Source organism: Lepidochelys kempii, chromosome 9, assembly GCF_965140285.1.
Source record: "Lepidochelys kempii isolate rLepKem1 chromosome 9, rLepKem1.hap1, whole genome shotgun sequence".
NCBI classification, from domain to species: domain Eukaryota; kingdom Metazoa; phylum Chordata; order Testudines; family Cheloniidae; genus Lepidochelys; species Lepidochelys kempii.
The window spans coordinates 26841941-26860229 of record NC_136388.1 but is presented as its reverse complement, the minus strand read 5'-3'; the positions used below and the strand labels follow the sequence as shown (position 1 = coordinate 26860229).

Below are 18289 nucleotides of genomic sequence, written 5' to 3'. Positions count from 1 at the left end.
TGCCTCATCATTCTCTCTCCTCGGGTGACCTGATGTCCTGATTTTCTAGGGACAGTCCCAATTTTTGGAGCTTTTTCTTACATAGACACCTATTACCCTCATCCCCTGTCCCAATTTTTCATACTTGCTATCTGGTCAATGTATTCTCTCCCCATTTGTGGTTGGAGGTGAAAATTACTCCACAATAGTACAGGATATCTATTAATTACATTTTTTAAAGAAATGAATGTAACATATCTAAATAGGTGCGTGCATATATGCATGTATACATTGAGGAATGGGGGGAGAGAGAGCACCATTTGTTTTAAATAAGGATCTTCAGGATCCAGTCAGAAGACGTGACTTAAACAGATTCATGAGCTAAAAGAAATTTTGTCCCTTACAAGGACTGCATGAAATAGATAGGGTTGTGTTTCATTAACAGACAGTAGCATGAGACATGGGCAGAACAGACAGGAGTACTTTGTCATATCTTTTTAAAACAGAGATGCATGAGTAGATTGGATTAGCATGTCAGAATATAAAAGTTGTATTCACCTTGCTGGGGATACAGTGTGGGACAGATGGCATTTCTCTTCCCTCTCTTCCTCTCCCTCCTCCCACCAGTCCCATTCCCTCTATTTCTCTTTGCAGTTATCTCATGGGCTATAATTTGTTCACCACTACATTGTCTTTTCATTTTGTAGCTGACAATCTAGTATCAAAGAGCTTTAAAATCTTTGGGTCTAGGACATGTCTACACACACAGGTTGTACTGGTTTAACTAAATTGGTTTAGAAACTGATGATAGGATATAGCTATTCAGACCTATCTGTAAAGGCCTATACTCTAAGAATTTAGGTGTATTCTTATCACTTGGCTAGTTATAGAGGTTTAAAAGAAAGAATCAAAATCACTCTCTGCCAGTGTAAGAGCCTTCTCTTACTGAGACAGTCTGAGGCCCTGTTCTTAGGCTAAGATCTTTGGCTAAGCAACAGAGGCAGCCATAAGCTGGGAAGCGACCGGACACATCCTCACATTCCAAACTAGTCACATTGAAAGAAGGTGCTATTGGGCTGTTAGGAATACACTCCTGTCCTGATAATGCCTATCACCTCTAGAGAAAGGGAAGTGCCTAGAAAATGTAAAAGGAAACTTAGTTTGATAGCATCCTGTCTGGCAAGAACTCACTTATCAATAGCTGGGATGTGAAATCCTCATTTTTTTCAGAGTAACAGCCGTGTTAGTCTGTATTCGCAAAAAGAAAAGGAGTACTTGTGGCACCTTAGAGACTAACCAATTTATTTGAGCATAAGCTTTCGTGAGCTACAGCTCACTTCATTGGATGCATACTGTGGAAAGTATAGAAGATCTTTTTATACACACAAAGCATGAAAAAATGGGTGTTTACCACTACAAAAGGTTTTCTCTCCCCCCACCCCACTCTCCTGTTGGTAATAGCTTATCTAAAGTGATCACTCTCCTGACAATGTGTATGATAATCAAGGTGGGCCATTTCCAGCACAAATCCAGGGTTTAACAAGAACGTTTGAGGGGGTGGGTAGGAAAAAACAAGGGGAAATAGGTTACCTTGCATAATGACTTAGCCACTCCCAGGCTCTATTCAAGCCTAAGTTAATTGTATCCAATTTGCAAATGAATTCCAATTCAACAGTTTCTCGCTGGAGTCTGGATTTGAACTATTTTTGTTGTAATATCGCAACTTTCATGTCTGTAATCACGTGACCAGAGAAATTGAAGTGTTCTCCGACTGGTTTATGAATGTTATAATTCTTGACATCTGATTTGTGTCCATTTATTCTTTTACGTAGAGACTGTCCAGTTTGACCAATGTACATGGCAGAGGGGCATTGCTGGCACATGATGGCATATATCACATTGGTGGATGTGCAGGTGAACGAGCGTCTGATAGTGTGGCCGATGTTATTAGGTCCTGTGATGGTGTCCCCTGAATAGATATGTGGGCACAGTTGGCAATGGGCTTTGTTGCAAGGATAGGTTCCTGGGTTAGTGGTTCTGTTGTGTGGTATGTGGTTGCTGGTGAGTATTTGCTTCAGGTTGGGGGGCTGTCTGTAGGCAAGGACTGGCCTGTCTCCCAAGATTTGTGAGAGTGCTGGGTCATCCTTCAGAATAGGTTGTAGATCCTTAATAATGCGTTAAGGCTACTCCCTCAACCCTCCCCCCTCCCTGTGGCTAACAGCGGGGAACATTTCTGTTTAGCCCCAGGCAAATAGCCCAGCAGGAATGGGCTCCTCTGAGTGTCCCCCGAAGAAAAGCACTCTGTTTCAACCAGGTGACCATGAATTATATCTCACTCTCCTGAGGATAACACAGAGAGATAAAGAATGGATGTTGTTTGAACACCAGCAAACATACACTGCAATGCTTTGTTGTACAATGATTCCCGAGTATGTGTTACTGGCCTGGAGTGGTAAAGTGTCCTACCATGAAGGACGCAATAAGGCTGCCCTCCCCAGAAACCTTTTGCAAAGGCTTTGGGAGTACATCCAGGAGAGCTGCGAATGCCAGGGCAAAGTAATCCTTTCACATGCTTGCTTTTAAACCATGTATAGTATTTTAAAAGGTACACTCACCGGAGGTCCCTTCTCCACCTGCTGGGTCCAGGAGGCAGCCTTGGGTGGGTTTGGGGGGTACTGGCTCCAGGTCCAGGGTGAGAAACAGTTCCTGGCTGTCGGGAAAACCGGTTTCTCTGCTTGCTTGCTGTGAGCTATGTACAACCTCCTCCTCCTCATCATCTTCTTCGTCCCCAAAACCTGCTTCCGTGTTGCCTCCATCTCCATTGAAGGAGTCAAACAACATGGCTGGGGTAGTGGTGGCTGAACCCCCTAAAATGGCATGCAGGTCATCATAGAAGCGGCATGTTTGGGGCTCTGACCCGGAGCGGCCATTCGCCTCTCTGGTTTTCTGGTAGGCTTGCCTCAGCTCCTTCAGTTTCACGTGGCACTGCTTCGGGTCCCTGTTATGGTCTCTGTCCTTCATGCCCTGGGAGATTTTGACAAAGGTTTTGGCATTTCGAAAACTGGAACGGAGTTCTGATAGCACGGATTCCTCTCCCCATACAGTGATCAGATCCCGTACCTCCCGTTCGGTCCATGCTGGAGCTCTTTGCAATTCTGGGACTCCATCATGGTCACCTCTGCTGATGAGCTCTGCATGGTCACCTGCAGCTTGCCACGCTGGCCAAACAGGAAATGAGATTCAAAAGTTCACGGTTCTTTTCCTGTCTACCTGGCCAGTGCATCTGAGTTGAGAGTGCTATCCAGAGCGGTCACAATGGAGCACTCTGGGATAGCTCCCAGAGGCCAGTACCGTCGAATTGTGTCCACAGTACCCCAAATTCGAGCCGGCAAGGCCGATTTAAGCGCTAATACACTTGTCAGGGGTGGAGTACGGAAATAGATTTTAAGAGCCCTTTAAGTCGAAATAAAGGGCTTCATCGTGTGGACAGGTTTACATCGATTTAATGCTGCTAAATTCGACCTAAAGTCCTAGTGTAGACCAGGGCTAACCAATTTATTTGAGCATAAGCTTTCGTGAACTACAGCTCACTTCATCGGATGCATACTGTGGAAAGTATAGAAGATCTTTTTATACACACAAAGCATGAAAAAATGGGTTTTTACCATTACAAAAGGTTTTCTTTCCCCCCACCCCACTCTCCTGCTGGTAATAGCTTATCTAAAGTGATCACTCTCCTTACAATGTGTATGATAATCAAGGTGGGCCATTTCCAGCACAAATCCAGGTTTTCTCCCACCCCCAACCCCCCACACCCACTCTTTTACCCTGAAAGAGTGTAGCCACTGTTTTATGAAATGTGTCTTTTTAAATACCGCTGTGCCTTTTTTTTTCTCCACCAGCTGCATGTGTTTCAATGATCACAGGATCTTCTCTTTCCCAGAGGCTAGTGAAGCTTAGAAAGAAAAAAAAACGCACTCGAGATGAAATGTTCTCCGAGCTCATGCTGTCCTCCCACACTGACAGAGCAGAGATGAATGCGTGGAGGCAAATAATGTCAGAGTGCAGGAAAGCACAAAATGACCGGAAGGAGAGGTGGTGGGCTGAAGAGAGTAAGTGGCGGGCTGAAGACAGGGCTGAAGCTCAAATGTGGCGGCAGCGTGATGAGAGGAGGCAGGATTCAATGCTGAGGCTGCTGGAGGACCAAACCAGTATGCTCCAGTGTATGGCTGAGCTGCAGCAAAGGCAGCTGAAGCACAGACTGCCACTACAGCCCCTGTGTAACCAACCGCCCTCCTCCCCAAGTTCCATAGCCTCCACACCCAGACGCCCAAGAACACGGTGGGGGAGCCACCGGCCAACCAGCTACTCCGCCACAGAGGATTGCCCCAAAAAAAGAAGGCTGGCATTCAATAAATTTTAAAGTTGTAAACTTTTAAAGTGCTTTGTGGCATTTTCCTTCCCTCCTCCACCACCCCTCCTGGGCTACCTTGGTAGTCATCCCCCTATTTGTGTGATGAATGAATAAAGAATGCATGAATGTGAAGCAACAATGACTTTATTGCCTCTGCAAGCAGTGATCGAAGGGAGGAGGGAAGGGTGGTTAGCTTACAGGGAATTAGAGTGAACCAAGGGGCGGGGGGTTTCATCAAGGAGAAACAAACAGAACTTTCACACCGTAGCCTGGACAGTCATGAAACTGGTTTTCAAAGCTTCTCTGATGCGTACCGCGTCCTCCTGTGCTCCTCTAACCGCCCTGGTGTCTGGCTGCGCATAACCAGCAGCCAGGCGATTTGCCTCAACCTCCCACCCCGCCATAAACGTCTCCCCCTTACTCTCACAGATATTGTGGAGCACACAGCAAGCAGTAATAACAGTGGGAATATTGGTTTTGCTGAGGTCTAAGCGAGTCAGTAAACTGCGCCAGCGCGCCTTTAAACGTCCAAATGCACATTCTACCACCATTCTGCACTTGCTCAGCCTGTAGTTCAACAGCTCCTGACTACTGTCCAGACTGCCTGTGTACGGCTTCATGAGCCATAGCATTAAGGGTTAGGTGGGGTCCCCAAGGATACATACAGGCATTTCAACATCCCCAACAGTTATTTTCTGGTCTGGGAAGAAAGTCCCTTCCTGCAGCTTTTGAAACAGACCAGAGTTCCTGAAGATGCGAGCGTCATGTACCTTTCCCGGCCATCCCACGTTGATGTTGGTGAAACGTCCCTTGTGATCCACCAGAGCTTGCAGCACTATTGAAAAGTACCCCTTGCGGTTTATGTACTCGGCGGCTTGGTGCTCCGGTGCCAAGATAGGGATATGAGTTCCGTCTATGGCCCCACCACAGTTAGGGAATCCCATTGCAGCAAAGCCATCCACTATGACCTGCACATTTCCCAGGGTCACTACCCTTGATATCAGCAGATCTTTGATTGCGTGGGCTACTTGCATCACAGCAGCCCCCACAGTAGATTTGCCCATTCCAAATTGATTCCCAACTGACCGGTAGCTGTCTGGCGTTGCAAGCTTCCACAGGGCTATTGCCACTCGCTTCTCAACTGTGAGGGCTGCTCTCATCTTGGTATTCATGGGCTTCAGGGCAGGGGAAAGCAAGTCACAAAGTTCCATGAAAGTGCCCTTACGCATGCGAAAGTTTCGCAGCCACTGGGAATTGTCCCAGACCTGCAACACTGTGTGGTCCCATCAGTCTGTGCTTGTTTCCCGAGCCCAGAATCGGCGTTCCACAGCATGAACCTGCCCCATTAGCACCATGATGCATGCATTGGCAGGGCCCATGCTTTCAGAGAAATCTGTGTCCATGTCCTGATCACTCACGTGACCGCGCTGACGTCGTCTCCTCGCCCAGTATCGCTTTGCCAGGTTCTGGTGCTGCATGTATGCTGGATAATGCGTGTGGTGTTGAATGTGCTCCTAATTGCCAAAGTGAGCTGAGCGGCCTCCATGCTTGCCTTGGTATGGTGTCCGCACAGAAAAAAGGCGCGGAACGATTGTCTGCCGTTGCTCTGACGGAGGGAGGGGCGACTGACGACATGGCTTATAGGGTTGGCTTCAGGGAGCTAAAATCAACAAAGGGGATAGCTTTACATCAAGGAGTATTTCAGGCAGGACTTCATGGAGGGTTCCAATAAGAAATGGTGCACCTAAGTTATTGTTCTTATTGGAACAAGGAGGTTAGCCTGGCCTCTGATTGATACATGGCTAGATTTACCTCGCTGCACCTTCTCTGTGAGTGACTGCAGTGTGACCTAGACGAATGAGTCCCCTAGACGGGGGAGTAGGCAAATGAGTACAAAACAAATCTGGTCTATTTCTTGTTTTGATCCACTCCATCTATCTTTTACATCTTTGGCTGGCAGCAGACGGTGCAGAAGGACTGCATGCCATCCACATCTCATGACTGCTCAGCAGAAGATGGTGCAATAGGACTGCTAGCAATCCGTATTGCCTGCCTGCTCACCATAAGACAGTTCAATAGGACTGACTGCAGGACTAAAGAGAATGACCTGGTCAAGTCACTCCAAATTTAGTCCCTGCGCCCATGTCTGCCCAGGCGCTCCCAGCCGACGTGGCCAGGAGCACCTCGGACATGACGAGGACGGCTACCAGTCGTACTGTACCATCTGCTGCCACAAGGCAATGGGTTGCTGCGACTGTGTAGCATGCCGTACCGCATCTGCCAGCACCCAGGAGACATACGATGACGGTTACCTGAGCGGGCTCCATGCTTGCCATGGTATGACGTCTGCACAGGTAACTCAGGAAAAAAGGCATGAAACGATTGTCTGCCCTTGCTTTCACGGAGGGAGGGAGGGAATGGGGGCCTGACAATATGTACCCAGAACCACCCGCGACAATGTTTTAGCCCCATCAGAGTGCTCCATTGTGACTGCTCTGGACAGCACTCTCAACTCAGATGCACGATTGTTTACCATTGCTCTGACAGAGGGAGGGGCGACTGAGGACATGGCTTACAGGGTTGGCTTCAGGGAGCTAAAATCAACAAAGGGGGTGGCTTTACATCAAGGAGTATTTCAGGGAGGACTTCACGGAGGGTTCCAATAAGAAATGGTGCACCTAAGTTATTGTTCTTATTGGAACAAGGAGGTTAGCCTGGCCTCTGATTGATACATGGCTAGATTTACCTTGCTGCACCTTCTCTGTGAGTGACTGCAGTGTGACCTAGAGGAATGAGTCCCCTAGACAGGGTAGGGGGGGAAGCAAATGAGTACAAAAGAAATCTGGTCTATTTCTTGTTTTGATCCACTCCATCTATCTTTTACATCTTTGGCTGGCAGCAGACCGTGCAGAAGGACTGCATGTCATCCACATCTCATGGCTGCTCGGCAGAAGATGGTACAGTACGACTGCTAGCCATCCTCATCTCTTGCCTGCCCGGCAGAAGATGGTACAGTATGACTGCTAGCAATCCGTATCACCTGCCTGCTCACCATAAGACGGTTCAATAGAACTGACTGCAGGACTAAAGAGAATGACCTGGTCAAGTCACTGCAAATTTAGTCCCTGCGCCCATGTCTGCCCAGGCGCTCCCAGCCGACGTGGCCAGGAGCACCTCGGACATGACGAGGACGGCTACCAGTCGTACTGCACCGTCTGCTGCCAGAAGGCAATGGGTTGCTGCTACTGTGTAGCAATGCCATACTGGGTCTGCCAGCACCCAGGAGACATACGGTGACGGTTACCTGAGCGGGCTCCATGCTTGCCGTGGTATGGCGTCTGCACAGATAACTCAGGAAAAAAGGCGCGAAACGATTGTCTGCCCTTGCTTTCATGGAGGGAGGGAGGGAAGGGGGGCCTGATGATATGTACCCAGAACCACCCGCGACAATGTTTTAGCCCCATCAGGCATTGGGATCTCAATCCAGAATTCCAATGGGCAGCGGAGACTGCGGGAACTGTGGGATAGCTATCCACAGTGCAACGCTCTGGAAGTCGACTCTAGCCTCGGTATTGTGGAAGCACTCCGTCGAGTTAATGCACTTAATGCACTTAGAGCATTTTCTGTGGGGACACACACACTCGAATATATAAAACCGATTTCTAAAAAACCAACTTCTATAAATTCGACCTTATTCCGTAGTGTAGACATACCCTTAGTCTCTAAGGTGCCACAAGTACTCCTTTTCTTTTTCCTCATTTCTTTGTTGTTCTATCACTGTAGTCCCCATTTCCCTATTGTTTGTCTGTATAATCTCTGTCTGGTTCTTTGATTGTTTCTGTCTGCTGTAAATTAATTTTGCTGGGTGTGAACTAATTAAGGTGGTGGGATATAATTGGTTAAATAATCATGTTACAGTATGTTAGGATTGGTTAGTTAAATTTCAATAAAATGATTGGTTAAGGTACAGCTAAGCAGAACTCAAGTTTTACTATATAGTCTGCAGTCAATGAGGAAGTGGGTGGGTGGGTGGGTAGGGAGATGGGAACAGGGAATGGGGGTGGGGAAATTGGAATCATGTTTGGCTAAGGGCAGGAATGGGAACAGGGACACAGGTGTAAGGCTCTGTGGTGTCAGAGCTGGGAAGGCAGACACTAAGGAAGGAAACTGGAATCATGCTTGCTGGAAGTTCACCCCAATAAACATCAAATTGTTTGCACCTTTGGACTTCGGGTATTGTTGCTCTCTGTTCATGCGAGAAGGACCAGGGAAGTAAGTGGATGAAGGAATAAGCCCCCTAACAACTGAATTAAATTCAGGCGTTGCGGAGTGCCATTTAAAGTGTGGGTGTGGGTGTTTGGGGGAGCATAGATTTGCTCCATACAGTACACTGCCCCCACTAGTCTGATCCTCTTCTTCCCCGCTCAGGTACCCACCCCCCATCAACAGTCTGATGACTCTGTGCCCCTCCCCCCCATGCACACAGGTGGCAGTGCAGGTGAGGGGGGTTAGGAGTACTTCAAAGCCTCTTTGCCTCTTACCTTCCCATGAGGCCCTACACCCACCCCGTTCCAGGAACCTCCCTCAGCCCTTGAGGAGAGGAAGCTTCCCTGCGATCATTGACACACAAGCTCCGCCTTTCCCCTCATGAGTCCCTACCCCTACCTCCTCCCAGGAGCCTGAGCCACTGAGGAGGGCCCCCTACTAGCTCTTGCCTGGAGCCCCTGCCTCCTCCTTACTCCTCCCTGCTGGCAAACCTTGGGTCCATCTGTCCTGCCTCTGACCCCGGCACTGAGAGGAGCAGGAGGCTCAGCCACTGTGGTTTTGGCCTGTCCCACAGAGTGGGACCTGGGTGATGTGCCAGCAGCGCTCCCAGCCATGTGACTTACGTGCTGTAGTTAGAAGAATGCTGCATGGCTGCTGGTGTCCCTGGCGTGCTTGCTGTTTATGGTTTCTGGTTGCAATGTGCCAGGGTTTTTTTGTTTTTCTTCCACCCCCTATAAATGTGAACATTGCAACTGGCAACACACAAGGCTTTAAAAAAACTGGGTAGGCTGGTCAAAAAGTAACAAGGTGGCAACACTGAGTGTTTAAAAGTGGTTGGGTCATGGCACAGTGGCCCCCCTGCTCCATGGCCTATGAAACTGGTACAGCCCCCTTGTCCAGATGCTCTTAAATTGATTTGAATGCCTCTTTTTATTTTTGAGAAACTTGGAAGAGAGTCATACTATGTGCTTAGAGTCTGACTCTATAATTAAATATGGGGAGGTTCCCTTTTTTCTGAATTAAGCTCTCCTTTTATAGCTCTCTATACTACTAATAAAGGGCCCTATCAAGGTGAAAATATATGCAGCCTTCTGGGGCAGGCAAATCCTAGAAAGCTGTATTGTCTGCACACTAAGCTGAACTGCTTAAGAGGCAAACTGGAGTAATGTGCAATGACAAAAAAATCTTAGATACCTGGAGTTTATTGAGTTGCTTGCAAAGGGAGTATGGGCAGCTGATGTATGTCAGCGTCTCAGCATGCTGCTCTTATCTCAAAGGACAGCTCCAAAGATGACATGTTCATGTCTAATCTTTTACCTTACAGTCACTGAAAGATAAATAGGCCACCAAGTTTGAGATTTCCTCCCCCACGTCCTGCTCACTACTGTCTGGTTCAGTACACTCAATCTTTCCCCTGTGATTAAGATACTACATATTGCCTTGATAAGTAAGGTATGCCAGCACAGAGGTTCAAAGCCACTCCTCACACAGGTATTCCCATGGTTTTCAAGGGGCATGCACTAACGTAACTCACTGTGTGCATCATTTTTCAGCATGGATTTTGTCTACAAATAGGGCTGTGTTAATAACTTATTTTTCAATTCAGTGGCCGAATTGAAAAAATCCAATTTGGTCAACCAAAAACAATTTCCCCTCTCCTTTTTTGGCAAACTGATAAAGTAAACAATATTTTGTTTCAGTTTGAACAAAATGTTTTGTTTAACCCAAAACAAAAGACAGTTTTATATTTAACCTTTTAAAAAAGAAGACTGCAGTAGAATTCAAAACCAGAAAGGAGTTACAAATTGAAGAAAGTCACAACATATTTTTCATTCTGGATTGTTTTTGTTTGTTTGGGTTTTTTTGACCAAAACAATTTTAATTCAACCCAAATTCACGAATTGTTTCGGTCCATCCAAATCCACGTTTTTGTGGGGGGGAAAAAGTTTTGTGCAAATTTTTTTCACCCAGCTCTGATTACAAACAGTGTAAAATTCAAGCAGCGTGCAACCACTGAAGAGTCAGCCCTTCACCCAGACCACACCACACGATCCATCGTCTACAGCCAAGCTCTACGATACAATCGCATTTGCTCCAACCCCTCAGACAGAGACAAACACCTAAAAGATCTCTGTCAAGCATTTTTACAACTACAATACCCACCTGCTGAAGTGAAGAAACAGACTGACAAAGCCAGAAGAGTACCCAGAAGTCACCTACTACAGGACAGGCCAAACAAAGAAAATAACAGAGCGCCACTAGCCATCACCTTCAGCCCCCAACTAAAACCTCTCCAACACATCATCAAGGATCTACAACCTATCCTGAAGGACGACCCATCACGATCACAGATCTTGGGAGACAGGCCAGTCCTCGCTTACAGACAGCCCCCCAACCTGAAGCAAATACTCACCAGCAACCACACAACAGAACCACTAACCCAGGAACCTATCCTTGCAACAAAGCCCGTTGCCAACTGTGTCCACATATCTATTCAGGGGACACCATCATAGGGCCTAATCACATCAGCTACACTATCAGAGGCTCATTCACCTGCACATCTACCAATGTGATATATGCCATCTTGTGCCAGCAATGCCCCTCTGCCATGTACATTGGTCAAACTGGACAGTCTCAATGTAAAAGAATAAATGGACACAAATCAGATGTCAAGAATTATAACATTCAAAAACCAGTTGGATAACACTTCAATCTCTATGGTCACTCGATTACAGACCTAAAAGTTGCAATTCTTCAACAAAAAAACTTCAAAAACAGACTCCAATGAGAGACTGCTGAATTGGAATTAATTTGCAAACTGGACACCATTACATTAGGCTTGAATAAAGACTGGGAGTGGATGTGTCATTACACAAAGTAAAAGTATTTCCCCATGTTTATTCGCCCCCCCCCCACTGTTCCTCAGATGTTCTTGTCAACTGCTGGAAATGGCCCACCTTGATTATCACTACAAAAGGTTCCCCCCCCACCCCCCCCGGCTCTCCTGCTGGTAATAGCTCACCTTAAGTGATCACTCTGGTTACAGTGTGTATGGTAACACCCATTGTTTCATGTTCTCTATGTATATAAATCTCCCCACTGTATTTTCCACTGAATGCATCCGATGAAGTGAGCTGTAGCTCACGAAAGCTTATGCTCAAATAGATTTGTTAGTCTCTAAGGTGCCACAAGTACTCCTTTTCCTTTTGCGAATACAGATGTCAAAGTCAGATTCAGGACTCACATAATTTGTCAAACACTCTGTTTATTAGCAAAGCGCTTTGCTAATGCACCCAGATGTGAGCCCCTCTCTGAGGCTCAAGATAACTTATTTATACAGCTAAGCCAAAGCCAATTTAACATAAGAGACAAAAGAAAGCAGAAACTGACAAATATACATACATATCTTATTTGCATACTAACGTTTACCAATCTCCTAGCTCAGTAGGAGCTCTAAGTTAATTAGTTTGAGGATCCATTGTCTCACACTCCTTAATGTTTCTCTTCCTGACAACTATATTTCAACAAACCCTTCAAGTAGCATTTCTTTAATGAATTATAATTTCAATATAATTCGTTCTACTTTCACACAGACTAACATGGCTGCTACTCTGAAACCTTCCAAGTTTCTGTACTATAGGGCAGATCCTCAGCTTGTAAAAATTGGCCTAATTACACCAGCTATGGATCTGGCTAAATAATTCTGAATAGTGCTATCTTTCATTAACTCCTTGTATACCAAGCCTCTTAGAATACCCAGAGATTATTCTCTTTGAATCTGATCCAGACCCTACTGAAGACCTCATTGACATCAGCAAGCTTTGGATCAGGCCCTTAAAAGGAAATTCAATATACCTAGTGGGTAGGTACAGAGGGTCACATTTTCTGCTGATATAACTCCATTGAAGTCAGTGGGGTTATGCTCGCAAAAAAAATTGGCCAAGAACATCTGTTCACAAGAGCACAGTGACAGAAATAGGAAGCATGGCCAAAGATACTTTAACAGTTAAATTATTCAAGCTTTTAGTTATATAAATATAAAAAGATGCAGGGTATATAGTATTTCTCATGCAAGTCAACACCCTTTTCTCATTCAAATACATCCTAACAATCCCTTTTGAAAAGCACATGAATAATAAAGTTTAAATAATAATAATAATTTAAAATAAAACCAAAACCAAACCCATCTGCCCCTCCTCCCCCATCTACAGTATTTCCTCTTAGAACTTTCCATTGTGTTCTGTCTTTTAGACTGTAAGCTTTTGGGATAGCCTTTATCTTTGTGCTTTGTACCGTTTGTGCTTTTAGCCCATTCACAAAATCAATAATAATAAGGGATCTCAAAGTGCTTCACTTCAATAATTATGTCTCACAACTTAAATAGGAAATATTTAACATCATCCATTGTAAACACCAGTAAACAGAGGCAGAGAGAAGTTTTTTGACTTGCCTGAAGACACAACGTGTGGCAGAGGAAGGAGCAAAAGCCAGGGCTGCTGACTCAGATCCAAGCTCTGACCATTAAACCATATTCAACAGTGAAATAGAAAAGTTGTGTAATACTAGATGCCAACAATCTAATACTTTGAACCTCCCACCTTCTACAGAAGCCATTGTCTTGGACACCTAATTTTGTGAATTTACAGTTAAACCCCTCTTCCTGTGAAATAAGAGCAAATGTTTATTATAAATGCATTGTGTGAAGAAGCCTATTTATTTCTACTGTATATACGACGTATAATTTCTTGATAACAGATATTTGAAGTAAGGCATTCCTAGCACTCAAAATATTTGGTGAAAGCTTCAAACCACCTGCAAGGGTTAAAATAAAGCTTATTTTCTTCAAGTAAATGGGACTTCATGGAGTTCTGCTAGAGGCAATTTGTCCCCGATTTCTCTTCTCCTGTACTCCTTTGGACTCTCTCTTTTTGGAAACTTTCCCTTAGACATCCCCAAATACCCACCTAGGCTGTTTCCACAGCATGGTGGGGATTTGCACAAATAATTAATAACAACTTGGCTATGCTTCCTGACCCTTTCCTCATATGCAGCCCCCGCCAAGACACTGCTTCTGTGAGCTCCAGAGGAAGAAGGAAATAGTGCAACAGAAGTGGCATGTATAGCCCATGTTTTTGGCCCTCTGCCAATAGCTTGGATCGCAGTTATGCTCATTATGAATGACTAAATCTGGTAACTTATATGATGAGTAAATGAGTAACTCTGTGGAAGTTACTAATTGCACCAGTGTAACTGAGGCGAATTTGCCATATCCACAGTGAAGAAGTCCTGCAGGCTTTTCTTATCCTTTTCAGTTACTGGAATGTTTTATGCAATGCTACATCAGTCTGGAACCCTGTAAATACTCTTTGCTGTAGCCAGCACTGCAGAGGCCTGTGGCTAAATACCTGGATGAACTGACTTATAATCACAGAGACTGCATTTAGTGATCCCTTGTAGCAACATGACTCTTTATTGCAACTTAACCCAATTATTTTAAAAAAGAACAGATTTCAATCAACACATTCTGCCAAGTATGTGGTTTTGGTATGTGGGCACGTCTGCATGGAGGGAAGAATTTGAACTATATTATGGATTTTCATTCTGAATATTCCATTGATTACGGTATCTTATACCCCCAGTGGTTAAGTGGGGAGCTCATGTGCATAAGCCTTCATGTAACAAACCAGCATTCTGACATGGGAGAGCTAGGGAGAGAGACACAGAAATGTGAAGAAAGAACATGTCCTTACACTGCTACTAAAAAAATAAAAATAAAGCACCTTTGTGAACTGGGATGCTTGAAGGAGGACAGCTAGGCATCTATTTCCTTCTTTTCCATCTCTATCATAGCCTTGCCTCCGTTTCTAGTTTATCACTTAGGTATTTACACTCTGCTCACCTCCATGTATCTGTGGAGGGGGTGAAGGAACGTTAGCCTGGTGGTCCCATTTGCCTGACGCAGGTGTTGGCTCTGTTTTGTAGTTATGTTCTGAGTGCACAGCCCCTTATATTCAGCCATAGAGACTAAGTATGTGCAAGGTCTTCCAGACATTGTCTTCAAGAGCCTGTAGGCAGAGGCTATGGTTTGGCAGCCACATAATTGTTATGTAGTTGCCTATGATGATGATTGATGTATTTGTATGATAGAAATTAAGGAGTCCCAGCCAAAGGCTCCATTGTGCGAGGCACTGTACAAACCTTTAATTAGAGACAGTCCCATCATGAGCACAGTGTAATTAGGGAAGACTAACAAAGTGAGTGAGTTTTATTATCCCCATTTTACGGGACAATGATGAACAGAGAGATTTGACCTGCCCAAGGTCACATTGGAAGTTTGTGGCTGTCATAAATATAAAGGGAAGGGTAAACTCCATTAAAATCCCTCCTGGCCAGAGGAAAAATCCTCTCACCTGTAAAGGGTTAAAAAGCTAAAGGTAACCTCGCTGGCACCTGACCAAAATGACCAATGAGGAGACAAGATACTTTCAAAAGCTAGGAGGAGGGAGAAAAAAAAAGGGTCTGTGTCTGTCTGTGTGATGCTTTTGCCGGAGACAGAACAGGAATGGAGTCTTAGAACTTAGTAAGTAATCTAGCTAGGTATGTGTTAGATTATGATTTCTTTAAATGGCTGAGAAAATTGCAGTGCTGAACAGAATGAATATTCCTGTCTGTGTGTCTTTTTTGTAACGTAAGGTTTTGCCTAGAGGGATTCTCTATGTTTGAATCTAATTACCCTGTAAGGTATCTACCATCCTGATTTTACAGAAGTGATTTCTTTTTACTTCTATTAAAAGTCTTCTTGTAAGAAAACTGAATGATTTTTCATTGTTCTAAGATCCAAGGGTTTGGGTCTGTGCTCACCTATGCAAATTGGTGAGGATTTTTACCAAACCTTCCCCAGGAAGTGGGGTGCAAGGGTTGGGAGGATTTTGGGGGGAAAGACGTTTCCAAACTACATTTTTTCAGGAACCCAGATAAAGTTTGGTGGTGGCAGTGGAAGTCCAAGGGTAAAATAGTTTGTACCTTGGGGAAGTTTTAACCTAAGTTGGTAAAAGTAAGCTTAGGAGGTTTTCATGCAGGTCCCCACATCTGTACCCTAGAGTTCAGAGTGGGGAAGGAATCTTGACAGTGGCAGGGGCAGAAATTAAGCCAGATGCCTCAGTCTCAGTCCAGCACCTTAACCACAAGACCATCCTTCTGTGTTTGTGGGAAGTGTTTTCTACCTCAGGTTATGTGTAGTGCTGAGCATCTTCAGAGCTATGCTAGGATGCAGAGATCCAGCCACCACTACACTCTACTGCAGAATGCAACAGAATCAGAATTTGGCAACTGTGTTGCCATCTGCAAATCAATCACCCTCACTTTCACCTTACCCTGCAAGGCCATAAATCCCTCCTACTAGATGGGAGAATGTTGAGGAAATTTAGCAAGGAGAACCACACAAAATTCCCAATGGAGCGGTCCCTCCTCACAACCCCTCCTTCCAGATTTTTCCACAGGAGGCCAACATCTGGCTTTGTCATTGAGTGATTGTTTATTGTGCTGTGTATTCTTGCTCTGGTACTTAGCATAGCGTCATCATTTTCGGTAACATCCCCTTGAACTTGGAGTTTAATTAAAAAGTCTGTAGTTTTATAAACCTACTTAGTGCCCAAGACATTAGATTGCCTGTACACATTATTTCCCCTTTATACGTAAACAATAAATATTTGCACACGTTTACAAAGAAACAATAGTTTTCACATAGCTCCTTATTTTTTAGACTGAACAGTGGAAGCATTAATTTTGTTAACTCCAGTAATTCATTAGGCTGCTGTCCATCTATTTGTGAAAGTCTTGTAGAATTCCAGAAGTGAATTCATAAGAGTGATGATCAGTTCATTCAGCTCATTTTATAATGTCTAAAATGTGGCTACTATACAAATGTTTGCAGTGGAAGTAAGCTGTCATTTGTGCAGGAAGCCCAAAGACTATAGTAGCTGTAATAAAATTAACAAAAGAGGTTCTAATATATCTTGCCTGCAAAAGTCTGTCATACTTAAGACTTTGCACCTGCCCTGTGATGTTGGTGGCTGAAGCAGGGTGAAATGATAGTCTGTAGATAGTAGCAGTTTCAGTTTTGCAAGGCTTTATCGGTTGCTAACAGACAGCTCTTCAAGAGGAAGGAAGTACAAGACCTGAGGACAAAAAACAAACACCCCCCCGCCATTACCACCAAGTTTCCAGGAACACTTGTTGATTTTCTTGCCAGGCAGGGCAAGTCTGTCTTTTAGGCCAGATGTCAGTAGTCAGATTAGCAGTTAGGCCAGACACTAAACATTTTTAACTGGTAGATTTTAAAACACAAGACCAAGAGATCGTTCTTTTAATGTGAACTGTACATGTTAAATTACAGTAGCTGCTTCAAATTAGGGATGTGGCTTTAAATACAAAAGTACTTCCTCTAGCATCTCTCTCTTTTTTTTTTTTAATAGCGGGAAGTAATTTTTGGTTCTTCAAAAAATACATATGCAAACCATAGCCTGTTGCCATGGTTACTACTGTATGCTAATGTGAATAGCTTATTTCACGTTCTTAAACCTATAGGGTTGGGGAAGCATAATTATTCTGGTCTTTCACTATTTCCCCTTTAGTTAGGCCACCATCCTTCTACTGCGAAGAAAGAATGTTGTAATTAGCCCAGAGTGCACAGCAGAACAGAGCTCTTCGAGGTGGTAGCTGTGTCACTGTATTATTTAAGCAGCTTTAAGACCTAACTTACACTTGAGGCAAAACAGGTAAGAACTGAGCTCTCCCATGTTTGTTTGATTGTGTAAGTTGGCATTAGAATTATGGAAAACTGTCTACTAAGCTTCAGTAAGTAATTCTGGACTCTTTGTATTGAATGGAACGTTGTCATTTTGCATCTTGGTGATTTATCTTAAATGAGTGAAGATTTTAATAATAATTTATTATAGACAAGAAATTGGCACTATCTATTTGGAAAGGAAACTTTTTTTGATGTGAAAACTATAACTAACTAAAAAATTATATTCATTTTTATATCAGTACTGAAAAATTTTACTTGTGGATAATCTGTTTAAATTATACTTTCCAAACACTATTTGCAAATGAAGTCCTGCTCTTGCCATTGCATTTCTGTGGGCAGATCCGGGCACCCATGTAGAGTCCATTTGGGGTTCTGGACAGGCAAAGGGGCCACCTGCATAATCTGATTGAAGGATCCCGGCTTAAAACAAACAAGCAAAAAACCATTTTGGTGGCTTTTTCACTGAGCATTATTTTTGTCTTCCTTGTCTTTTACTTCTCTGGAAGTCTCCAAGCAAGTTTTCTGATGTGTTTAAACCGATGAGCTGACTGTTTCACAATAGTTTCCACTTTTACTACTTAGTAGTAGTATTTGGAGTATAGTTTTATATTTAAGATGAGAACATAGCTGCCTTGAGGTATTAAGATAGGGTTATTTTATTCCTCCTTTTCATAATGGGGCTACATCCTGTTGACCCCAATGATTAAGTGGCAGGAATAGGGTAAGCAGGAGTTGGTATGAGATGTAGATACTGTTCCAAGTACATTTGTAAAATCTAATATAAATTAAAAAGACATTAATCCCTTGGCACCTGAGCTCCT

At 44.2% G+C, this 18289-nt stretch overlaps 1 protein-coding gene across 2 annotated transcripts in view; it reads left to right on the top strand.

Moving 5' to 3' along the window:
• The first annotated feature begins 16931 nt into the window (after positions 1-16931).
• MBNL1 (muscleblind like splicing regulator 1) overlaps positions 16932-18289 on the top strand; it is a 200542-nt gene continuing 199184 nt past the window's right edge. The window contains exon 1 of one of the 2 annotated variants that reach the window (XM_073359661.2): positions 16932-17436. The gene's annotated coding sequence lies outside the window, so the exon portion shown is untranslated. The remainder of the gene's footprint in view (positions 17437-18289) is intronic. The other variant, XM_073359648.2, reaches the window with a different exon arrangement.